Genomic DNA, 20,484 nt, shown 5'->3' on the forward strand with positions numbered 1-20,484 from the left:
AAAAAAAAACCCACTCAAAATGTCTGAAAACTGAAATTGCCTTCTCAAGTTTAATCTGTACTTTTGCTTTAGGAATGTTTAGATGACAGCAAGAGAAGAGAAATATGAAGAAAAAAAGTATTTCTGTCAAAGTATCAGTGAAAACTAGGTAAAAAACTAGAGAAACCAGAAACCAGCTTGCTCTTGAGAAATTTCTAGACAGTTTCCAGACTTACCCAAACTCAACTGTTTAAATTTAGAATTGTTTCCACAGCACATTCCTAGCCCTTAACACATCACCAACATCTCTTGTGCACAGACAGGAAGGTTAAGATAATAGATTTTGTTTTGTGCCTTTCAAATTATACTCTGAAAAAGAAGTTGAAAATGGGTGAAAAGATTTTGTGATTTTTTTTGGTGTTAGGTTTCAGGTAAAATAAAAAAGTGATGAAGGATCTACATTTTTGGAAACCGCTGAGCAGCCCTAGCTTSGAATTTAAGGTTTCCCATTCTGCAGTACTGGTGGGGTAGCAGCTTGTGTGAAGTCAGACTGTGGGATTTACATGCCATGTTAAAGTAATAGATAGCTGGATAGCTAGGTGGAAGGTGGGGCAGCCTGGAAGGGGTTGCTGAGTGATACCCATCCTCTCCTTGAGCACTCCTGCTCTTTCAGGTATCACTCTTTATATCTAACTCCTTACCTGTTTTACAAGTAGTGTTTTATTCTTGCACAGAATGAAGCGTATCCTTCTTGCAAAGCACAGCCACCACCGAGATGGTTCATCTGCCAAGTGGGGAAAGCACTGGACTATGCACCTCTAGTAAATTATTAATTACTACCTTGACCTCTTTCAAATGGCACTCAAGCATGTGCTGAGCTCGTGTGTGCTGAGGCACTGGTTGGACTGAGGATGCCTTTCAGGAGCAGGACTTGGAACCAAAGGGATGCTACACCTGTCTCTGGTCCTGATTTCCTCGAGTAGAAAAGCTTTTCTGTTGCCAGTTCTGATCAGGGCAAGCCACGTGGTCGCAAGGGTTAACACCACCCAACAAGTGGTGGCAGTGAAATGGGTATGGCATTTGGCAATTTTACACCAGACCTGTGTAGCTCTTGACACACAGATGCTTTATGTTACTTAGCTGACTTCTAGTGAGGTTGGATGCTGGAGGCGTGTAAAGCTTTCTTCCTCTTCGCCAGTAAAAACAAATGCTCTCTGTGCACAAAAAAAGGCCAGCAACCAATGCAGTTTGGAGAGYTCTTTTTGGAAGGAGACAGACCTGCCCTCATCTATGAGCTGCTGCCTTTCCAGACAGCACAGAGCTCAGGTTGTTGATTTAGGCAGTGCTCAGACTGTTTTAATTTCAGCTGCCAGCATAATTTGTCAGGATCCACAGACAACAGTCAGCAGGGTGGGGCTCAGCCCCTCTGCAGTTCCTAATAATAGCAGTGACTGGCAATCAGCTGGAGATTTGGGACAGCAGAGATGTGTTCAGATATTTCCAAAAAATTACATACCTTGAAAGAAAGCCCTCATTTCACCAGCAGAGGACTAAATAAAAGATGCATTCCAGGTTTTGGGGGATATGTCATTGTCAGCTCTAATGCTTCAGCCATGTTTCCTTGCCATGCAGAGTTGCAAGCACCGCAGCCGAGGGAAGTAACCTGGGCAAGTCACGGCTGAGGAGACCCTGTTAAGAGGCTGAACAGTGCAGCCAGGAATTAGACAGGCTTGCCGTGTAATTGATTGCGGTGGGGGGAGCGCGGAGCTGCCCGGGGCGCTGGCTGCAGTCACAGCTGCAGTCTCCTTAGGGCACAGCGCAGGGCGAGCCTAGCCATTAACCAGCTCGGTGCCACGGCCGAGTGACCGCCCTGTCCCAAGGGAAAGGATGCACCAGCAGTACACACCCCATCCTTAACCTCCCGCGGAATAGCTCTGCTCTTCGCCACGTGCCCGGCTCTTGGAAACGCTCCCGCTGACAGCCATGGGTTTTTTAAGGATCCCCAGTCATCCAAATGTTTCCCGTTTGGAGCGTAAAGCAAGCATTTGGCATCCAAGGTGTCACTAAATTTACGATAAGTGCAGCACGGGGGACTGGAGCGTCTCATGAGCTGGCATTGGTACAAAATTGCTGTCTTGGATGTGTTGGCCGGTTCTGGCAGCTCTGTGCAGATAGTATTTGAGAGTTAAACTCTTATCTCTTTTGAATCCTTGACTACATTGACATAAAAAGTAAGGCTCAGTTGTTAATGGTATATTGATTYTTAGTAAATATAAGCATATGCGAGCAGTTGCTACATTTTAGAGAAATAGGCTCCAGAAGTCTGATTCAGCACGGAAAACTGCATGTTCCAGGCTGCTCCCTGTGGCACAGATACCTGCTGTACTAGAAATGTACATAAATGCACCTCAGCTTCACCAAAATCTTAGCAAATTGTTCTGATGAAGGAAGTAACTTCTAACCAGACAGGTACAATAAATAAAATGTTTTTTAATAATGCCTTCAAAATAATTTTTTTTAAAAAATAAAGAACAGCCTAAAAGTAACACTTCTTAAAACTGTCACTGGATCAGTAAAACACTGAGAAGTATCCGTTCTTTGTGTAAATTTACAGTTGTTATTGCTGAAGTTTCAAAATGTATAAGATTTATACTAAAATAAGATAAAACGATAGGGTATAGACTGCATAGGCTGTCTGAAACTCATCAGTGAGATAGAGACCTATTCATGCTTTTCATACTTTAGCTTCGGATTATCAGATTGCCAGCTTCCTGGTTCCTTGAGGRAAAACAATAGAATTGAAGTGGTTTATGAGTATTCTCTTCCTTATMATGAGTGATATTGCTTATGAGGCTGGTCCAAGATTTTGGTGAGACTGATGTGTCACAGACCTCCTTGTCTGTGAATATGTCAGTAATTCACACTATTCCAGATGAGTTGTTCCAGAATCAATAAAGCTTACAGCATAGGCAGCTCTTTACTTTTTTTTTTTTTTTCCTAGGCTTTTAATATACTAATTAATAATTCTGAAGGGGTGTTCTAAAGATTATTCCACTTTGGAGAATGAGCAGATGAAAAACCCTGCTGAACTGGAGAAAGCTGGTMGGAGCTGACTTTTATCACTCTGCCACAAATCTCAGAGATTAATTTCCCTCTGCATTTGTCCTCTGTATCTCAGGACTACACTGTACCATCCTTCCTTGCCTGTGAACTCACAATCCTTGAAAGCAGCCCTGAGACGCAGATCTAAGGGGGAAAAAAGTGGTATTTTGATGGTCCAAGTACCCAGAGATAGTTTCTGCTACATTTTGGTCAGTGGCATTTTAGAGCACATTTTAGAGCAAGCCACCATGCTGGCTCAAACATGTAAGAAAACAAAAATAATCATTTGTCTGTGTTAGTTAGAAAGCACACGTTCACTGGTAAAATAAACCAAATTTGCATTGAAATGGATAACACTAACCACCTGACTATGGGCAAGTCATAGGTGAGTGGTGGAAGGGCAGCAATGTGGTTATGTACTGTCACTATCTATATGGGTTGGAGAGTGGTTTGTCTGAGCTCATCCATGTGCCACTGAAGTGAAAATGAGAGTTTAAAATGATGCTGGCATATTAATAGTCTTTTTCACACGGTGTCTTCAAAGTGAGGATTCTTAGCACCTGGTACTTACCAAGTGCTGGATAGCAGTTCTGAAGAAGAAGTGATAGTGGATAATGCTGTGAGCATTACTCAGCATCTCATCTATCATGGAAAAGGCATTGTGTGTGTGTACATATATATATATGTGGTAATATATATGTACATATATAAATAAATTAATAAGAGTGTGCATGTGTGTGTATGTGTGTATATATAAGGGCATGGTATGCATATATAAATATATAWATACACACAGACACATAAAATGTTGGTTTATATATTCAGGAATGCTGTTTGTTAGGTACATGGTGGTTTGGTCAGACACATGCTGGATGTTAGTGTCCAAGAAATCCATGGGCAGAGTGGAAGAAAGTCCAGGAGARTCAGATATGATCAGAAGTGGAAGAAAATGACTGCCAAGGCAAAACAGAATTGTCTGGTCTGGTGAAGAAAATACCAAGGTTTAGCTGATCTGGATTAAGAGTAGAAAAACCTTCTGTATTCCTTCCAGGGTGGACCACCAGTGYTTTTGCTTGTTCTCAGATGTTTCTCAGTCACTGAGTGATAACTAGTCTGCAGCCTGATGCTTCTKCAGCCAGTCATTTTCCTTGCAGTGCCAAGCACAATGCTTTCCTGAGATTTGCTAGCTGGCTGCTAGATGGTTGCAGGTCCAGAAGAGCAATTAACCCAACTGCCGTGGAAGAAATGAAGCTGGATTAGTTTACTTTGCATTTTGAATAGACTAAGTGTGTGAGTAGTCAGGCACTGGGGTTCAGATATGTTCAGTAACCTGATCATGTTCGAGAACATAAAATTGCCTTTCTTCCTCTAGGAGAACAGCCAGTCCCTATTCTTTTCTGCATCAGGGCCCTATTCTGCTTCCAATCAAGTTTGTAAGAATTTTGGTGCTAGTTTCAGTGGTGAGCAGGAGCAAACCCATACTAYCCTCATAGTTATTCACACCATTTCTGACTGTCATCACAAATGCCAGATCTCTGCCAGATCAGACATGTAGATCAGACTTCCCAGGACAAAGTAGAAGGATGAGTAGGGAAGCTAGAGTCACCATTTGTCTAAATCTGAGAGTTTCATGTTTTGCCGTTTGTCACATGTTTGTATCAGCAGTACAGAGGCACAGTTGGAAAGTGCCTAAATTCACCTGTTGAAAGTTCAGCTTTTTAAGTCAGGAAAAAAAAAAAAAAAAAAAAAAAAAAAAAAAAAAAACAAACCCTGGATTTTAAGCTCCATCTGTTCTTGTTCACTCACAGGAGAAAGCTGGTTTTGACTGCTTGGTTCTCATAATACCCACAGCTTTTGACATCTTGCTTTTTATGTTACCAGGAGTGCAGATATATCTTTGCTAGAATAAGCTTCCCAGGCTTTAACTGCGCTTTGCAAGGAGCTGTTTTTTCAGTATAATTTTCAACAAAAGTCTTTTCTCTTGATACAAATATGACAAATGGGAGCATGGGTTCAGGGAATTCTGGAATAAAGAAGAAAATGGTAGTAATAGTAGTATCATCTATTTTATCTGTTCGGGGGGGAAGAGAAAAAATTTAAAAGAGGAGATATTTTCGGTTGCAGTGAAACCATGTTTGCAGTTTCTTTGTTGATCCTGGAAGATGTGAAACTGTGAAGGTTCAGCAAGCTGAAATCTCCCTAAAGTCCTAGCCTAAAACCAAAGGGGATGAGAACCCTGCTCTTCAGCAAGTTCAGAATTAAAACATCAATACTGTAATTGAATTTAATTGTTTTTCTTTTTGCCCAACCCAAATTGGATTTGAATTGCCTTTGCAAAACAGCCCAAAACTTTGCACTGAAACTTTGGAGCAGGTCCTTAGGACCTGTTGGGGGCTGGAAAACAAATAGTGCATAATCTGTCAGGCAGATATATTGTCAAAGGCCTCTAGAAAGCTCAATTTCAGGCWTATTTCTTGGTGGCTATGTCTTTATCTGTATGTGCAGCAAACCTTTCAGCAGGTTCTCAGATTATAATACAGGCTTACAGATTTATCTTTCTCTATTCCTGTGTTTTAAAGCAGCTCATATCGTATTTAAGAAACTGATCAGAGAGAGCCTTCACTGCTGATGTTCTGTTAATATTGCACTCCATTTCAAGCTATTTGTCCTTTTTTAGAATAATTTGTTATCTTAATACAGCCCCACTTAAACCCTGAACAATAAGTAATTGGTTTTCTTGTGGACATATTGCTGAAGCACTACATGTTTCCAGGTGCAATCCAGAGCTGAATAGAGTACAAAGGTGGCAGAGCTGGTGACTGCTTCTCACCGTGTTATAGCAGAAATTATTTCCTGAGTTTTAAGTGTTACAACTATCACATTGTTGTGTGACTTAAAAACTTCACTCCTTTTCAGACCAACTCTTCTCCCTTTAACAAAGAAACTAAACAGAAGACTCTTTTGGCTATCTTAAAAATATCAACAGTGGTTTTGGCTGATCCGAGAGTTGAGCTTTTTTTTTTTACTGTGAAGAGCATCACTTTCCAAAAAGTCACTGTGTAAATGGCATTCAGATTTCAAATTATATTGTCTTTCAAAACTTAGAGTATCTCATCTACAAATCACTGGAAATCATTTTCTTGGCTGAAAGACTTCAAATGAATAATTATGATCATTTAGATAGAACATGTCTAGATCATACACTGAAGTACCTACATCTGCACAAAGATGCACATCTGGCTTTTGGGTCTGCTAGGTATCCAAAACATGTCCTCATTGTAACAATCAGATTACTGGAGTAGATGTACAACAGCTATCAAAGGTAATGGAAACAAGCTGGTAACTTGTTCCAAGATGAGCAGTTGAGGGAAGCAGGGAGCAGTTAGGATGAGCACAGCTGTCTCTGCACTGTGCTGTGGTGTATGGCATCCATTAGCTCCCAATCTGACTCAAAAATACAGCCAAAAAGCCTTACTCAGTAAACTCAGCATGTAGTCTAAACTTTTGTTTCAGAAAAGAGGCAATACAGTTGTTTATTATTCTCCTTTGTGTCCTTWTTCAGACATCTTTTTCCAACCAACCACCATCCCAAACTTGAGTCGTTACTTCGTTTTTTTTTTCATTTTCTGTTGTTTTGAGGAGGACTAGCTATTTATCCACTTTTTCTCTGACATATAAGTAAGAGCAAAATTGTCAAAAGTATCCAATAACTCTTAACACTCAGCTTGAGACTTTTTCAAAGCTTGCATTTTTCAAAAGATAGGTTGTTGTGTAATACTTCCTGTGTCCAGAATACCTTTTGTGGTGGTCTGAAAGACATTGTGAAACTTTAATGCATCTGACTTTTGCATCTGATAGAAGTCCACAGCAAATCTTCATAGTGGTAGCTTCACAAGTAGCAAATTCAACTACAGCACACAGTTTGTGATAGGGAAAAACTGCACCCACTTATCCTTTTACCATTGATTGCATCCTTGGTCTTCATACTTTTAAATCAGTATTTATTTGTTTCAGTTTCTCCTCTAAAAGATAGGTAAAAGGAAGGAGAGGAATTAAATTTACTCAATAAATACTCAATAGTAGGGAGTACAAAGCATGCCATTGGAGGCAACAGCAGAGGTCATGAAAAAAATCCAAACCATCAAAACTACCTCTAATCGTTTTGGTTTGCCATGGAATTGCAAATCTTTTCGTGCCATGGAATTACAAATCTTTTCTGAACTTGTGGCCCCATCCTTCCTCACAAAATGTGGATTGTGGTATTGTGGCACAGAACCAATGTGTAAACCATGTACATCACATGTGAATGGTGCTTTGAAGATGGAATTTCAGTCACGAGTGCTTCCCAGATCTTTATTATTCTATCTCCAGCAGGTGATGAAACTTGATGCTACAGAGAAGACAAAGAAAACCCCATTAAATACCTCCAGAATAGTTTCAGAGTAGTTTTCTTTCTGTTTTGGYTGTGGAGAAGGTTGTGTCTCTATTGTTCATTACTGGCATTAGAGCAGTGCCAGCTGAGGTCTGCACCCTGTTGTGCCAGCAAAGCAGTGATCGTGTGCCCAGTGTCAGCCTCCAACAGGGCACAGAGCAGGGGAGATGAGAAATGAGCACAAAAAGGTGAAATCATTTACCTGAGACATTCAGGAAGCTGAACCTTCCTTTCACTCATCCCATGGCTCCACACTGAACCTCACTGCCCATGTCAAAGTTTCCCACCCTATGCAGAGGGCAGAGAATGGATCGGGAACATCCTCTGGGAGAAGGACTTGGGGCTGCTGGTGGATCAGAGGCTGGATGTGATCTGTCAATGTGCACTCACAGCCYGGAAAGCCACATGTGTCCTGGCTGCATCCAGAGCAGCATGGCCAGCAGGGGGGATTSTGCTGCCCTGCTTCTCTCTGGGRAGATCCATCTGGAATATTGCATCCAGCCCTGGGGCCCGCAGCATAAGAAAGGCATTAAATTGTTTTATCGAATGCAGGGGAGGCCATGAAGGGGATTGGGACACTGTAGCACCTCTYCCATGAAACCAGCTGAGAGAATTGGGGGTGTTCAGTCTGCAGAAGAGAAGTCTCCAGGGGGACATTGTCCTTCCAATGCCTAAAGTGGGAGGAGAGCTGGGGAGGGAATTTTTACCAAGGCCAGTTGTGACAGGACAAGAGATATGGCTTTAAATTGAAAGGGGGTGGGATTAGATTAGATTAGATTAGATTAGATTAGATTAGATTAGATTAGATTAGATTAGATTAGATTAGATTAGATTAGATTAGATACAAGGTCATTTTTTACTGTGAGGGTGTCGACACAGCCACACAGGTTGCCCTGAAGCTGTGCATACGCATTCCTGAAGTGTTCAAGGTCAGATTGGGTAGGGTTTGTGCAACCTGGTGTAGTGAAAGGTGCCCTTGAACTTGGCAGAGAGGTTGGAGCTAGATCGATATCCTTTCCAACCCGAATCATTCTGTGATTCTCTAAATACCATTTTTCTTTATTTCTAGGGAAGCAAAGCAAGAACGTCCCCTCACTGTGTCTCACAGCCTAGGAAACTTGCATTTCCACCTCTGCAGCAACAGCACCTATGGATATAGTTTGATTTCTCTCAATTTCTATTTTAGTTCACAGGTATATTCAGAGGTACTGCCCCTGGGCGAGTAATAACCCTTAGAAAGAAAAAAAATAATTTAGGCTGTGAGTAAAGAATGACTTTAGGAAGGAGAAGCATAGGCAGAAATATTTTCACTCGTACAGAACTGTTCTGTCCAAGTCATTACAAATGACATAACTGTGGCATATATTTTCAAAAATCATAGCAGTGGAAGGGATCATTTTTGCCTCTGACTTTCAAGCTGTGATCTTRGACAGGTGGTGGGAAATTCTGAGGGTTTTAAGGCTGTTAAGATTCAGAGAGGAAAACCGAAAAGGTGAAAGTGTTGGCACTWGTTTCCTAGCAATACTCATGGCAGGAAGAGAGCGTTTTCCAGCACCAGCAGTTATCAGGACTGTCAGCCAGCTAACTGCTCAACACGGATGCACCCTCACGACAAGCAGTGCAAAAAGAATCATATTTTATTAGTATGYGTATCTTCTCTGAATGCCAATTGTTCAGCACAGAACTTCAGGGAAGATCATTATGGCAGACTTTGACTTGGCAAAAGTTGCATCAGAAGATTCTTTTTCTGTATCTCTTTCTGTTACAGAGAATTTCTTATAAATGGGAGAGGGAATTATTACTGCCTCTCCAGCTGAATACTCCATGTGGGCCAAGACATGCTGTTAACACTTTTAGAAAAGTATTTCAAAACCTTCTCCCTTTTCCGTGAATCCATACAGATTTAGTCTTTGGCCTCTACTAGATACTTCATTATCAAGCACCAGAGATTTAACTGTTTGCAAATGTGACTGAACTTGTGTTTGTTTCATTATCAGACTAACTTCATCAGATTTTTTTCTACTTTTCTTCTTTACTTCTGACATTGTTTTATCTTTGAACTGTAGCAGTCCCATGGTGTGCACTAGTGTCRCAGCTGGCTGTACGGGGGACAAGTAAATTTATCTTTTGCAAGTATTGCTTGATGTTTCAAGACTATCAATGGTTGTCTTATTTGGATGGCAGTCAGGACCAGCTTGATGGCAACAAAAAAAACACCAAAAAGYGATGTACAGTGGTCAAAAGACACTTTACTATGGAAAAATCCATTGTTCAGCGCCATACTTTTCTTCAAGGGTTTTCTCCTTCCCCTTGATAAGAAAACTGAAGAGTTTGTGTAGCTCCTGTTTCATCCTCTTTTGCACATTTTTARTATCCTTACTGTTTGTGATGTTTCTCTTATTCCCTCATGATCAACCTGGTTTGAAGTTTTTCTGCAGAATGCAAACTCTTGACCAGATTAGCAGAGGAGTCCAGCATTCAGCATACAGTAGGACACAGTTAAAGATGCACCCTTGAAAATACACACTCTCTTGTGCCCCCAGTCCCTCACATTTCTGTATGGGATGGGTTATATTTTCATAATATATCTCTAAATGTAGTGAACATGTCTACATATACTCCTGGTGGGTGGATCCCATCTGTTTCCACACTATAAGAAAATGTTTAAGAAACCTAAAGGAAAAGAAAGTTATAAATGTACCCATCCTTACACCCTGTCCCAGCTTCTCATTTTCTTGTCCTTTTTGATGTCTGTCTATGCAAATGCCAAGGCTGAAGTTCAGCTCTTTTCCCAAATTTTCCTTTTAACTCAAAACTTAAACCTTGTTTCTCTTACCAATATTTGAAACTCTGTCTCTCAGTTTTCCTTTGGAAGACGGTAAATAAGATACAATTTTTTTTCTACCTACTTGCCACTAAACTTTTTCCCTCTGTAATTSAGTCTCTTCAGACTACTCTGTTTCTGAGGAATCAACTACAAGATACAAGAATCATCCATAGCAATTACCAGACAAATCTTTCTCATATCACACTGTAGAGGAAATTATTCCAGAGGGAAATTCTTGGCAAGTTTGCTATTATAAGTACTGCTTAAAGTTACAGGAAAAAGAGAGGGGAGGGAAAGCTTAGTAGGGACTACTGTTTTCTCCACCTTTAGATTGTAAACTGATGCAGAGGACTTGTGAAAATTCTATGGACATTTGAAAAAGAAAATCATGTCTATCTGAGCAAGAGTTAACATTTAATTTGCATTCAGTCACTTCCTTGGCAACTCCATTGCTTTAAACTCATCATTCTTGTTTCCTGATGACAATGTGTTACTGACATCAGCTTAAGCTGATGGCAGAGATATTACCAATTTAGAAAATAAAGTGTCATCTCGCGGGAACGTTCTGCCTCTGACACTGCGATGTACACGGAGGTGCCCAGCTGGAACTGCAGAATCACAAAGTTACCACTTCTTGGGGGAACAAAAAGGGTCACGGTGCAGTGAGAGAGGGATGCTTGTTCTGACCAGTTTGCATGGAAGAATATGATTATATGTTGTTTCCATAATGCAGTGGAGATTTGGCTTGTAAAATAAAGATTATTTTAAAACCCACTGCAATATTTTATACACTTTTTTAATTCTTTTCCACGGTTGGATCATACTTCCACCTCTTCCCTGCATTCATAAGGAGCCCTGATTTCCTTTTTTTAATATGAAACCTAAGATTCCCATGTAGTCATACAACTCTACAGCTAAAGTTTTAAGAAAGATGGGAAATACTGTGGAACTTATTACAAAATCACRAGATTTGACAAAACAGAGCTAGCCATAATGGTTTTGATACTATTCCTGTGCAGAGGCCACAGTGACATTTAGGACTTTTACTCGCAGATCTGCAGAGAATGTGATCTGCTTTTTGCAGGAAGTTTAGTTAAGTGTCAGCAACTTACCCTTTGAGAACTGAACTGAGAGCAGATGCAAAGTTAAGATGGAGGGCCTGCAGCAAGAATTAACTGAAGACTGCTTTCGTAGTGACCACACTTTAAAAAATAATTCTTGTGGGACAAAATACAATTGAATTGCAGCAATGATGGAGGTTACATATGAGTAAAGATTGCAGTGATTGCACGTGGAAATCTGATCTAAATGAATGTGAAGTTTTGTCTCATCTGAGTCTTGTTGGTATTACCGTAGTGCAAATGGAAGCACCGGGTACTCACAGGCTTCATTGTTGCTTTAGAGTAATTCAAAATTTCTACATTCAAAATATCAAACTTGTTTCTCTTGCACACCAACTAAATGGCGACAATAAGTTTGATTTTAAAAATTAACAGTGCCCTGTCAAACTAATACATCTGCACTTGTTCTCTGCAGCAGTTTATCATCTCCTCTCTCAAATTATTTGTTTAGCATAGCAAAGTATGATCTTGCTTGCACTGTGACTTGGGAAATGTTATGATTGCCACATTGAGTATGACACTCTTTACAGGGCTCTGCAGGAGCGTACAAATGATATGGGAAAATTGGAGAAATAATGTCTGCCTACAAAAAATCAGAAAGCTTTGTGTATCTGCAGAGATGCAGTACCCAGACTGATTTTCACATGTGGTGCAGGGAGAATTTACTCTTTCCTAGAATTTCCTAGAATTTACATAGGTGATTGTTCCCCATGGCAGAGGAGCTGAGGTGGCTTCTCATCGGTGTGGTTTGAATGCTGAGATAACTGGCACGGGAAAGTTTTCCAAGTCTGTGTCCATGTGACACCTGCTCATTCAGGAAGGGAGATGAAGGTACTAGGAAAAAGCATTCTGTTTTCTTACATCCTATAGAAAAATCACATCTCTCCTTTCTAAAACCAGAACAAATTTTGGTCTAGATGYTCTTTGGGCTTGCAAGCCTTGTTTTGTTGCATTAAAGGGGGCTCCAGGCAAGTACAAAATGCTGTCTGTAAGAAATTTTGAGTAACGGGGAATTCTGTTTTCTGGTTTTGAGAGTCCTCTGAGCATTGCTGTAATGCAGAATGATGAAATGGAAAGAGTGAGACGATTTCCAACCATGCAGAGTTTCAAAGCTGTCCTGTAGAGTATGGTACCATCCACAATCTGCAAGATTTGACAAACACGGCAGTAAGAGGACACACAGGGAGGCAGAAATTGTGGTATTTTGATTTATCCAAGATAATATAGCATAGTATAGGGAGATGGTATAGCAGAAATGCTGAGGTCTGAATTTTACCTGAAGCATCAATGGTCAAAGAGGCTATGACTTCTTTGTTTGACAACATATCTCTCAAGTCAAGGAGGGAAGTGTTAGGCATTTCATAACACTTCAAGTGAGTATTGCTATCCTGAGTGTTCCACTCCCTACCAGACTGGATAGCCCTAGGTCAGGGACATCAAGATGGTAGGCACAGACTATTGGAAGGTGAGCTTCACAACATTTGAGGGCCGCTGGGCAGTCAGACCAACTCACCCTTGCGTGTTTGCATCCATATCCAGACCCACAGAGGTCTCATGGTTCTTTGTTGCTACTGAAAATGGTGGGCAAGAGCATTTAAGTTTCTGTGTGGAATGTAAAAGCCTTGTTGCTTAAAAGCTAGACCATTCTTAAAATCTGTCACACAGAACTGAGATGACTGACTGCTCACCTACCCTGAGAATACTCAAAGGACAGCCTAAAAATCTTCCAACAGCGCTTCTTTTGACTGGCTACTAGAACAGAGCCAGGGTGGGTTGCTCCTTCAGTCAAAAATCTCATTGTGACGAGTGCAAGAGTTTAACCACTGCAAACCAACTCTTGGCTGGGGACTCCTGCCATCAGCAACCTCTTCTAGCCACCTGTTAGCAAATTGTGGTTTTTGTCATTCCCCTCATAGCACTTCTCCAAGTACCAAAGATTTTTGCCGAGGTATCTGTGCCAGGCAGAGAGGTCTGAAAAAGCCTGAGGAGCCATCCCAAAGGGCAGGCAGTGCTGGCACAAAAGGATGCAACATGCAGTCCATCAAATTTGACTGCTAGGAGTTGTTTCTTTTGGCGTTGAACCAGTTAAGTTACTGTTATTCACACCTGGCCAACTGGGTTTTATAAGCCATCATAAGAAAATATTAGCAGTGCACAAACAGCCAAACAATCTGTCAGAAAGCAGAGAAAGGAGACACATCTGTAAAGAAAAATGTATGGAAGACAAAATTTTCAGAGTGGTTGGAGGGAAAAAGAAATCAGTGCTTGCTGAAAATCTGTGGAAAAGTGGATAAATTATTTTTTGCCACTCCTTTTATTATTCTGTTCAGCTGCAGGAAAGGGCTGTGTAATTTATGTGCATTCTTGCACTGAAATGTGGTCTGGTGACTAGACATGGTGAGAGGGCAAGAATTCCTCTCACTCCACAGGCTTTGAAAAACTCTGAAGTTTCCTTTCAAAAATGAAGAAGAAACACTTCATCCAAAAAGTGAAAGTTCATTGTTCTTTTTAATCTGATGAAATATTTTACTATCAAAAATAATTTCTTTATTTCTGATTAATATTTGAGTAGACAATGTTTGTTAGATGCAAAACACAAACATGCCTTGTGAAATGGCTTAAAAATAAAAATGTTAATTTTTAATTCCTACAGTGGCCCCCAGTTCTTGAGTCATACTGTGTGTTCATTAAAAGCTCTTCCCTGTCAGCCCATCTTATAAAATGGATATATGGGAATTCCCCTATTGTGCAAGAACCATATGATGAAATTAAGAATTGGGTTTGTGGGCTGCACATCACACACAGGCCATGTTGTTTTGCAGGTCTGCTGTAGCAGGTGTCACCTAAGTGGGGCACAGACTCTAAAACAGACCTTAAAAGCAGCATGTGGCTGCATACGAGTGTCTCCTACATAAATGAGCACCATCAGGTCTGGTGAAGATGTCACTCATCGTGTCTCTGGCCAGCCATGAGCAGTGGTGGGTCAGAATGGCATGGAAACCCCACAAAAGCCAGTGTTTCACATGCTGTTGTCATTGTAGGTCCAAAGCTGTCCTTTCCAATGTAATTTTGCTTTCCTGATAGACAGGAATTGGCAGTTGCTAAAGAAGTATAGCAGGCAGGCTAGAAAATTCAACTTTTTATKAATCCCAGACCATAATGAAGATAAAATTTGCTTAATTTTTAATGGGATCAGACTGGAGTGCTAACAGAAGAAAGCTCAATTATTTTAAGTCTGCAGTACTCATTAAGAAATAGCAGACTAGCCATTTTATGGTATCCAGGGGATTGATGTATGTATGAAAATATATTTAGAGAATCTAATCTGCATTTTGGCTAGCCAGAAGCTGTGCCATGTATGCCCCAGGCCCCTGAACTGCTGGGGGGGGGGCAGTCAGACAGTGATCTCCAGCTTGTTTCAGAAAGCTTCTGAAAGACACCAGGAGCCTGTTGGCTGCCCAGCTGTTATTTTCTCTTAATCACATTGGCTCGTTGAWCACCCTGTGCAAACACTTAGAAGGGACAGTGAGGTCAGGCAAACAGCAAAACCCCTTTTGTACACTAGAAAGCCGTGCCTTGAGCAGTGGAACATATCTGTGCTGTGAAGGGAGACTCAAACATTGCTTAGATAATGATTGAAGATGATATACTCTGTGATCATATTGCACTGTAGAAGAGTTTAGGGTTGTTTTTTTTTAAATAATAATTAGAAAAACTTCACACAGGTTAAGGTCTTTATAGCTGAACCAAAGTGGAGAAAATTTCTACACAAGTGGTAGGTCGAGCAGATCCACAGAAAGACACTAGGATTGGATTAGGATCAGCAATTTCATGTACTGCTTTTATATCATGTTACACAAATGTAGCTGCAGTGTGTGGGAGCAGAGATGCACAGTTCAGGTACTCCAGACCCAGCTGCAGCCCTGACGAGGTGACAACAGCCACATTTTGGGCAATGTTTTTCTAGAGCCTCTGTGGTCAGTGAAAATGAAAAACCCATCTCCTCAATTTAAACTGAGCTGGCTGATTTGCACAGAAAAAGACACCTCGGAGCAGACAGACAACTTCAGAGCAATGTGGCTTCTGGCAAGAGAGCAGTTGCAAGCAGCTGGAAAGCAGCAATTGCTGCAACAATGAAGTCCTTTGGAGAGCAGATACCTGCCTGTGCTTTCATTCACATAGGTCCTAAGTGATCGTTGCTTTGGAAGGTGAGAACTGAGATTCCAGGCCAGATGTGTCTGGAATGTTTTGTGCTTACTGAATGAATTTTTGTAAAACCTTCTGACAAATTTTGGTTTTAAACATTTAACTCTTTAACAGATAACRTCTGTCCGTGTATAACAAATTGAATAGAGAAAAGAGAGACAAGGTACTTGATGATAACTATAACATGACTATATATAGGAAAGAAGGGTTTTTTTTCCTTTGCTGTGGAGATGCCATCAGTATGTCTGTGTATAAAATGKAGTTCAAATGATTGCTAAAGGATTTGTGGATCTGTCATCCATCGTCATGACTGCTTTTACCCAAGATTAGGTGGMCTTCCCCAAATTACAAAACTTAGGAAGAGAATAGGAGCTGGAGGGATGAAAGTGTTAGTTTGACTGGAAACATCTGGAAAACAGATGATAATGTTCCACAGACTTGTCTTTTGATTGAGAGCTAGAAATTATTTGCAAACACAGGAAGCTTGATACAGAAGATGAAAAAAAATACCCTGTCTTCACAGTAGCTACACTCATTTGTTGTCATTTTTAAGATCTGTGACTTAGGCTGAATAGCAAAAAGAGCTTTGCAGTTATCATTATGTGTAGAGAAATGTGTTTCATGCACAGATAGCTGTTAGACAGCTTCTTTGCATGCTACACACACAGTCTAGTTCAAGCCTTTCTGATTCCACATGGCTGTCCCTGATCCCAGAATCACAGAATGAATAAAAATGGAAGGGAACACTGGAGGTCATCTAACCCAACTTTGCTGCTCAAGCAGGGCCCACTAGAGCAACTTGCACAGGATTGTGTCCAGATAATGCTTGAGTRTGTCCAGTGAAGGAGATTCAACAACCTCTCTGGGCAGCCTATTCCAATGCTCAGGCACACACAGAATAAAGGATTTCTTCCAGGTGGAGCTTCCTGTTTCTGTCTGTTGCCTGTCCTCCTATTGCTTGGCATCAMTGAGCAGAGCCTGGCTCCATCTTCTTGACACCCTGTCTTCAGATATTTGGAGGCATTGGTGAGGTCCCTTCTCTGCTGTCTCTTCCAGACTGAACAGAACTTGCTCCCCCCACAGAAGAGAGATGTTCAAATCCTGTCATCATCTTTGTAGCCTTACGCTGGACTCACTCCAGGAACATCACATCCCTGTGTACTAGCACTGTCTAGGTCATCCATCCCCTCATGTAGAAACCTCCAGCTCYGTGACAGTTAATTCCCAGCCACAGAGAAAGGAAGTTAAAGAAATCTCTTTGTATGTTTTCATTTGTGAAGGAACTAAAAACAAGGGTCTGGGGGTTTTTATTATTCCAGAATGCATTAATTTCTTTTAAAAGGTCTACTTTCAGCGATAGACCTTTTAAAAGAAAGGTCAAGCCTGGCTGTGGTGGAAAGCACCAGGTCTGTCTGCAGTTTTGTTGTCACATGTTGTGCTGCATGAGCAGATATAGTGGTGTGTGAAAAGCACAGAAGAGAACAACCTTCAGGCTCATCTTTAAGTATGTAACCTACTAGCACATGTGTAACTTCTTCCTTTTGGAAGAGAAACCAGTTATTTCCCGAATGAGTGGGAYGTAGAGGTGGCTCTCCTGCCTTTGGAAATGACCGGAAAGCAGTTGTTAATCTTTGTAGTCAAACAAGAGCTTCCCTTGGCACTACAACATTCTAAGTTAGATTTTGGGTTTATGCCACATCTASAGCACGTCTGTGACAGTGATCCCAATGTCTGGGCCCTCCCAGCAGAGATGGCAATGGCTCAGCTGCCTTAACGAAACCTTTGGTTGACCTTAATGTGGGGAATGAATGYTCCTTGGAATAAACAGTTTGCATAGGGAGGCTGCTAACAGAAAAACCTCAAAGGCTCTTGCACAACTTCAGAAGGAGGAAGCTGGTGCTTTTGATTTTTCCCAGCTTTGAGTCTTCTGGGAGAAATTCAACAAAGAAGCTGTTGACATCTACACTTGGAGTGGCTCATGATGTACTCCTGGTGGGAAAAAATTACATTCTTGGGTTTCATAGTCGCACTTTTAGAAGCTTTTTACAGCTGGTRGGATTTGTTTTGCGTGGTCCTAGTTAGAGGGAGACTACTGTATCACCATGAGGAATACTGCTAAGAGCTTAATAACTCAGAGGAGGAGCCTCCAGCTTTCAATCTGATGCAGAAGTTTAAAAATCTCTGCTGCCTCCACTGCAGAAGCAATGACTTTTGTGTCTGAGGCATACTTACTGTTCACTGTTACTATTTTTCATTTGTTATCCAGACAACAAACACATGCACGGGGAGTTTGTTTTGGGTTTGGTGCCCCTGTAATTTATAGACCATGGCCCCATTTCATGCAGCAGCCAGACACCTATCTCAGGGARACAAGAGGGACTGACAGAAATGAGCAAGAGTCTCCTTAAGTGGGGCAGACAAACAGCAGGGTGCTTTTGTTAAAAGCTTTTGAACTTGTAATTGTCCCATCTTTTCCAGTAAATTTCAATTATAGTCACAGGAAGGAGGAAATGACAAATAGAGGTATTGACATGAATGTTCGGGCCAAGAAAAGTGAAAGGGATATAACCGTGAAACTGGTGTGCAGTCTTCAGGAGGCTCATGCAATATTTCATCAGGTGGGAAGGGAAGGAGGAGATGAAAAACTGTGTAGAGTCAGGTTTGAAGCCATGAGCTCAAGGAGATGTTAGGCAGACTGGGCTCAAGCCCACTGAAGTCAAGGGGCAGCTTGTCAGTAGCTCCAGCTTGCTTTGCAACAGGCTTTAATACTCTCATCTTTGCTTTCAATYCCCTGCCTGAAATGCTTCTGGTCCATCCTCAAAATCAGATTTTGGGGTGTTGCTCCAAGGCTTTTGCCTGTGAATCCCTTGAAAGCAGAGTGGCAGCCTGCCTACCGTCTTACGCGTGACAGCCCRTCTCAGGGCTCACAGGGCTGCAGGCAGCTAATGGATTTTTTATGATCATTTTTACGGGCATCACAGAAAAGGGCCATTCAGTCTATCCAGGCTGTTGTACCATCCTGATAGTAGCGAAAGCATTACGGCATTTCCCCAGTGCCCTACCTTCTAGGGGAATACAGTGCAGCTGTAAACCAGCTGTGCTTCATTTGCACTCTGCAACAAAGCCCTTTTGTCTGCTTTAACTGCTATTTACCATCTTCTCTTTGCCATTCCTTCCTTCTCCTTCTACGCCCCTACTTTTGGCTCTTTATATGCAAAGGAGTCGYTGAAAGGGAGGTTATCAATTTGAAATGTAGTATTTTCTGGGCTTAGCGTCTGTCCTGATAATGCTAAATCTAAGAAAGCTTTCCTTATTTGTGGTGTGAAGGAAAATGACGAATGACTCCAGTTGACTGAGTACAAAAGGATGGCACGTTGCTGCCCTGGCTCCAGTTTCATTGGAAAGAATGGATTTCTCACAGAGCTTTAAGCACTTGGCAGAGGCCCCGATCTGTTGACATACTGAAGCAAGTTTGCCATGACTGCCTTGCAGACACCACATTTAAAATTGTTTCTRTTTGTTGGTCCCTGAAAAGAGATGTTCCAGTTCTAGTGTCTCCAGTGTTTTCARTGTTGCAGGGTAAAAAACAAATTTAAAAATGCACATTTCCCATTTTATCTCTAAATTGACGACAAAGCTCAGTCAGACAACAAGCACCTTTTCTAAGGCAAAATACTGAAATGAAAGTATAGCACCTCATTCTTCAAATCCAAGTGAGATGGTTTTCTGTGAGCATCTCCATCAACAACACTGCCACCATGGGCATCAGCAGGCTGCTTGCCTTACTTTAGTCCAGCATAATTCCGCCACATTCCAGTGTCATCTTTGCTTACAAAAGAACTCCACAGGAATTGATCCAAGTACTGATACTGCAGGAGCAGGCAGACCATTTCTAATGCATGGATCAAAAGCAGACATGCTACTTTCATTTATTCCCTGCTCCTCTAACCCAAAGCACAGGGAGTTGCATGCATCCAGTACCTAGCAGAATTAATCTATTTATTAAATGACTTTTCAAGTATAGCAGTATGGCCACAAATCTTTTGCACAGCYCAAATTTCTGCTTTGCAGCTATGGCAAACAATGAAGTGACATATTTTGCAGTGGTTTCTGTTGCTTTTCCTGTGACCTGGGCAGTTTTTGCAGACTGGAAGTAGTGTTGCAGGCTGCCGAGGTGATGCTGTTTTGAATGTTTTGATTTTTAGAAGTCAGTGTCTTTTTCTTGGTGAAACAAATGGTGGGTTGGCAGTGTTATTTTGGATACTGGTGCCATCCGGTGGCCTACAAAGAATGCCATGACACTCTTCAGTGTCCTCAAGGAATGCTAATGCATTGCATTTTCAGCCCAAGTAGAGCCATGATGAAAATACACGATAGAAGAAACAAAAGCCTTGCATTTAGAGGTCCCTATTCTATTACTATTTTACATACCATGAGGGCAAATCCATTTGCAAGAGAGGGATTCAGTCCTTGGCTGTGTTTAGATGAGTTCAGTGGTCTCTGGGCAAAGGTGGGTACTCAGAAGTCAGCACAACTGTCTTTTATTCCAGGCTGTTAGTCATTCTTCTCAACATTTAAAACAGATTATCAGGGATTAATTCTGATCTTAGGTAAAAGGAAGAAAAAAGCTGATATTGCAGTGTGCTATAGGTGGGCAGTAAGTCTGCAATTCAGCAAAAGAACTTTTGTGACATCTGCATGTCGGTTCCTGAACACATATAAATCCACCTAACAATAGGAACGAAGGCATTGTTCCTATTGTTCCTGTTCATACTGCTGGAGAAAAAACACACAAACAACAAATAAAACAGGAAAGA

General features: G+C 41.3%; 1 protein-coding gene and 1 long non-coding RNA gene across 5 annotated transcripts in view; one reads left to right on the plus strand and one right to left on the minus strand.

The window, feature by feature from the left end:
* The window catches only part of LOC130578449 (uncharacterized), a 7,231-nt gene extending 6,466 nt beyond the window's left edge, over positions 1-765 (minus strand). The window contains exons 1-2 of the long non-coding RNA XR_008965888.1: positions 681-765; positions 216-348 (exon numbers count right to left, since the gene is read on the minus strand). This is a non-coding gene — a long non-coding RNA (uncharacterized LOC130578449). The remainder of the gene's footprint in view (positions 1-215; positions 349-680) is intronic.
* The window catches only part of PALM2AKAP2 (PALM2 and AKAP2 fusion), a 252,737-nt gene that overhangs the window by 6,866 nt on the left and 225,387 nt on the right, over positions 1-20,484 (plus strand). The gene's annotated exons all lie outside the window — the stretch shown is intronic.

The sequence above is a fragment of the Malurus melanocephalus genome, unplaced genomic scaffold, assembly GCF_030028575.1.
Source record: "Malurus melanocephalus ecotype Western Australia unplaced genomic scaffold, MMel_1.1 scaffold_228, whole genome shotgun sequence".
Classification (NCBI taxonomy): domain Eukaryota; kingdom Metazoa; phylum Chordata; class Aves; order Passeriformes; family Maluridae; genus Malurus; species Malurus melanocephalus.